The sequence below is a fragment of the Ricinus communis genome, chromosome 4 (assembly GCF_019578655.1).
Source record: "Ricinus communis isolate WT05 ecotype wild-type chromosome 4, ASM1957865v1, whole genome shotgun sequence".
NCBI lineage: Eukaryota > Viridiplantae > Streptophyta > Magnoliopsida > Malpighiales > Euphorbiaceae > Ricinus > Ricinus communis.
The window spans coordinates 609,204-614,516 of record NC_063259.1 but is presented as its reverse complement, the minus strand read 5'-3'; the positions used below and the strand labels follow the sequence as shown (position 1 = coordinate 614,516).

Genomic DNA, 5,313 nt, shown 5'->3' with positions numbered 1-5,313 from the left:
TCTTTACAAGCTCGAGTGGAATCGTTTTGCAGGGCTACCGATCAACTCTCCACTCCTATCCTTTCATCTCAAGTTTTTTATGAATTTTGTTGTGGTTCACATTTGAGTAATGATTGTCCATTATATAGTGATGTTGCTCATTATTCTTATAACTATGAACAGGTGAATTATACGGGAAGTTGGCCAAATGAATCAAATGGAAGCACCAACAATCAAGAGTTGAGCATTCATTCACCCTTTGGATGGAGCTTAAATAGCCAAGAACCACCAGAATTTCAGCAGCTTAATCTTGCACCATCAACTCAAGGTGAAGAGTTAGTGTCAGAGGAGCTGATGACGAGGTTTATTGCAAATCTTGAGGATAGATTCCAACAAACAGAGAGGATACTTGAAGATCAACAAGCCTCGATTAAGAACATAGAGCATCAAGTAGGCTTAATCTTCAAGTTACTAGCTGAAGAGCAATTGGGAACTCCATCAAGCCTTCGAATCCGAGGGAACATTTGGTAGCCGTCACTTTGCGTTCAGGTGAGAATTTTCCTGGTTTATCTATTATGTTTTACGATGATGCTTCTGTGCAGGACGACTCTTTGAACATGAAGATAGAACTAGAAAAGGAAGAGGCAAACATGATCCTTTTGAAAGACTACCAATAGGAACGTACAGTTGATTATGCTGAGTTGCAGTTAGAGGAATTTTTTGTGGATTTTCCACAAGTCCCTTCGATGATGGAAGATGAGCATGAGTTATCCAATGAAAAGTCTTGGAGGAGCTCGAGTTTCTTCTAGCAAGTGAACCAAGCCAAGGACTAGAGAAAACCATCGACATTCTTGAAGAAATTGCCTAACCGTCGATCCTTCCAATTGGTGAAACTTCAGCTTTCAAATTGGAAGAGCCCCTAGAGCATCATGACTACGTGCAATTATACGAGGAGCGAGTTTTGCCCATCATACTGGCAGCCTGCTTGATAGTCGGGAAGAGGAAATTGACGATTATCCCTCTAAGCGGATACTTGAAGCCATTTGCTTGGAAGAAGGATGGATGGTCATTGATCACGCCCGTTTGCTTTTCACCATGAGTCCAGCTAAGAAGACTCATCACATCAAAAAGAAGTGCTTTTGGGAGGCACCCTAATTTTTATCTTTAATCTCTAATATTTTAACCTTTTATTTTGAAACATTTTATTAGTTTTAGTTTTCATATTTTATTTAATTTTTGTTTCAGTTTTGATTTTAAGTCTTTATTTTATTATTTCCAGCCACTCCTCCACCACAGACCAACCAACGCCCTGATATACCCGACGATGCACCTCTTTTCACTCCGGAGCCATAGTCAGGGCAGTATTAGTTCCTTTTCCTTTTTCATTTCTTATATATTTTGTACACTGGGGACAGTGTGTCCTTCAAGTGTGGGGTGGGTGATATTTATCCCATCTGAGTTATTTGTTTATTCTTTGTGTAATTATTTGTACAATTTTGAAAATTTTTCACTTTGTTTCGATGTTCTTACTGTTGACTTGCTTTTGAAATCCTGTTTATGTCCATGTGATCGGGTAAAACCGATAGTGTTGAGTTTTGCAGAAGAATGTAAGATAATTAGTTTGGGTTTTGCACTAAGTTGCTTTGGTTTATTTAATTTTGTTTTGATGATTTTTGTTTGAAACCTACTCAAAAGCACACTTGTGAGAAATTGAGCCTAAATTGTACGCATACACTTTATATGCTTGTATTTATTTCTTGTTGAGAGTGCCAATTACTGTCTTTACTTTTAGAACTTGCTCGGTAATGCTTATGAGGGCCACAAAGAGAGCTTAACACTTTGGTATGATAGAGGCACTTAGGTTTTTCATTCTAGCCAAATAGCCTTCATTCGTTCATTGATTCTATAGATAACCCATTCTTTCACCATTTTTTTATCATATTCCATTACCACTTAGTTTTATTCGTCTTTGGGTTATGATTTTGCACATGAGTTGTTTTTATTGGAAATTTGTCTTAGGAATAGCTTTGGAATCTTGTAGCAGCTTACTTCAATCCAAAAAGAAATTCACTCTATTATATGAATGTTCTTCCCTTATGAAAAAAAAGAAAAAAGAAAAAAAAAGAAGAAAAATATATAAAAAAGAAGAATAAGAGGGAAAGGTGATGAAAAGAAAGAAAGCAAGTGAGCTAAACATTTTGACTTGATTCCTATTTCCCACCTTGGACTACTATCCATTGTTTACCCCTTGTGATTATTGTGACTTGTGTGCATGTCATGTATTTCATTGCAGAACACTATAGGTTCAACATCTGACCAAATTTACCTACCCTTACCTAATCCCCATTACAACCCTTATAAAGACCTCTTGACATGGTTGTTGACTCTCCATAAGTGGTAGGAGTAGGATTTAAGAGCAAGCATATAGTAAGTAGGCAGTAGTTGATGCATTGAGCGATTAAACAATACCCTTTAAACACTTTGAGTGATTTAGAGTGAATCTGGTGAGAAGTTGGTTCTGAATAATTTTGTTGAGACAGTATTTTATGAATTATTGGCATCTTGGTTGTGATACTTAAATTGACTGCTTCGTTTCTTTTTATTTGACTTACGCTTGTTAAGGATATGTGCAGGAGCTCTCTACCTTGTTTGTCAGTTTAAGTGTTGTTTCTTAGTGGTTTATTTTCCTTATTTTACTTTTGATTGCTTAAGGACAAGCAATGAGCTAAGTGTGGGGTTATTTGATGTGCGTAAAATACACACATCTAAATGGGACTTTTAAGATTGATTTTATGGATATTTGGATGTGAATTGGTCCCAACACTCACCCTATGCGTCTGTTTATGTGCATTAGGTTCAAAAGAAGTCAAAGAATGATAAAGGGAAGAATTGGAGCATAATTGGACGTCAAAGCTGCCGAAACAAGCTAAGTATGCGCATGAGAAAGCTGAACATGGCCGTGTTGGTGCACATGAGAAAGCTGAACATGGCCGTGTTGGTTTCAACACTGGCCATGTTCCCAACACGGGCACCAACACGGCCGTGTTGGTTGCATCAAACATCAAAGAAAAAGAAGTTTTTAGGGAGCACGACCACAGAGAGTAACACAGGCATAAACACCAGACCGTGTTGGGAACACGGCCACCAACACGGCCGTGTTGGCGGCGACAGAGGGAATTAGTTAAAAGAAAGAATAGAGGAAAGAAAAAGAAAAGCGAGGGAGAACGTCCCAAACCCTAACTTCTCTCTCCCTAAGGGTTTTATGAGCTGAAACCAAGGGAAAAGGAGACTTGGATCAAGGTTTCAATCGGATTCCCTTTAAAGATTGAAGATTGGGCGAGGTTCGTTGATTGGTTTTCAAATCGAGCAAGAGGAACAAGAATCGATTCAATTCGAGCAAAAGGAATTGGGGCTATTTACTCTCATCCAATGGTGTAATTGGGTTTCTCTACCTTTGCTCATTGTTGTAATTGAATTCTTATGGATTTTGATAATGAACATGACTAGCTAGATTGATTAAATCCATTGGGATTTCTTTACTATGTTGGCTTAGTATTATATTATTGGATTGTTTGGGTTAGTTTTGTATTCTTCTTGTTTTCAGTATTAATAAAATAATGCATTATTCATGAGACGTTGTGAATTGTGTGTTTAGATTGCTTTGTGTGATTGAGAAGTCCATTTGGTAATTGGAATTTTGAATAGCAAGAACTGGTTAATAATCGCTTGGAGATAAGGATAATTAACTAGCTGGATTAAGAATTAAAAAAGCTTAATAGATGCGGATTAAAGCTTAATGCTAATTTAAGAATCAATCGTTAGGAATAGATTCCAACTTTAGGTTATTAGATTTAGGAATTCGGTTATCTCGAGAGAGAAACCGAATTCGGTTAAGAATTCATCCACGGGTAGCATAATTAGACTCACCAATCCTTTATCTTTTGTTTGATTGCCAACTAGTTTAGGTTCCCTTTGGTTTTGCTCTCTTGTCTTGGTTATTTTAGTTATCAATTACTCCTGCATCTCCCTTAGAACTTAGCTTGTAGCTATTAATTAGTTTAGAAATTATTCATCACTAATTTTAGGTTAATATAACAAAGAATAAAGGAGTAACTCTGGGCTTTCACTTTCCCGAGGAATACGACCTTGATACTCGCCATTAGTGCTAGACTGCATCGATAGGTACACTGCCTTAGATTGTAGCTAACACAAGTAGCACACATCAGCTCCCAATTGTTTTCCACTTCTCAAGATAATGACCTTGAGTTGCACTATAGAATTTATCGTTTTGTTATTAGGCAAGCTTCATTGGGGCCTTTCACCAAAAAGCTTTGCAATTTGCCCTATTTGATTCTCTAAATTGTGAATCGAAGCTTGTTGGTTCCTAAAAGCAATTTCTATAGATTGAAACCTTAATTCAAAAGCTGAGATGAATTTCTCCATCATCTCCTCTAAATTACTCCTTCTAGGAGGAGCATGCTGCTGGTTTTGCGATTCAAATCCTAGTGGTGGAGGTCTCTACTGATTCTGATTCTCCCAAGAGAAATTCAAATGATTTTTCCATCCTAGATTATAAGTATTGTTATAAGGATTGTTCTATTGGCCCAAAGCATTACCCACATAATCAATCTGCTCTGGCTGAGCAAAAGTATTGCCATTTTGGCAATCTTAACTTTGATGAACCCCCACACCAATCATAAGTCATAACTTGTGCCTGTCTTCCAAATGAAGACATAGCCAATGCATCCATCTTCTTGCTCATGGCCTCTAACTATGCATTTACAGCTATTATAGGGTCTAGCGCATGGATTTCATTCCCTTTGACTCGAACTTGCTCTCTTGGATTCTGCCACTAATAGTTAGTGACTACCAGATCCTCAATAACATCTATAGCTTACTTAAGAGTCTTATTGTTTAGTGATCCACCTATTGCAACATTAATAGACTGTTTACTTGCGTAATTTAGTCCATTCAAGCATGTCTGAATTTGAAGCTATAAAGGTAAACCATGTTGTGGACAGCTCCTCAGTAAATTCTTGAAATGTTCCCAGTAATCATATAGAGTCTCATTCTCTTGCTGAAGAAACCTTGCTATGTCATTCCTCAACTTGGCCATCTTAGAAGGTGGAAAGTATCTCTCCAAGAATTTCTCGGCCAGTTGATTCCAGGTTGTAAGTGTCCCTGCTGGAAATGACTTTAACCACTTTTTTGGCTTATCCTTCAATAAGAATGGGAATAGCCTCAATCGAATAGCATAATTTGATACCCCATTAATCTTGAAGGTATCATAAATCTCCAAATATCACCCAAATGGGTGTTTAGATCCTCATTGGG

At 37.4% G+C, this 5,313-nt stretch overlaps 1 non-coding gene across 1 annotated transcript; it reads left to right on the top strand.

Annotated features, from left to right (window-relative positions):
- Nucleotides 1-4,982: 4,982 nt before the first annotated feature.
- On the top strand, nt 4,983-5,089 carry LOC112533991. Its single transcript, XR_003078314.1, has one exon. It is a non-coding gene; the product is annotated as a small nucleolar RNA R71 (small nucleolar RNA).
- Nucleotides 5,090-5,313: the final 224 nt, after the last annotated feature.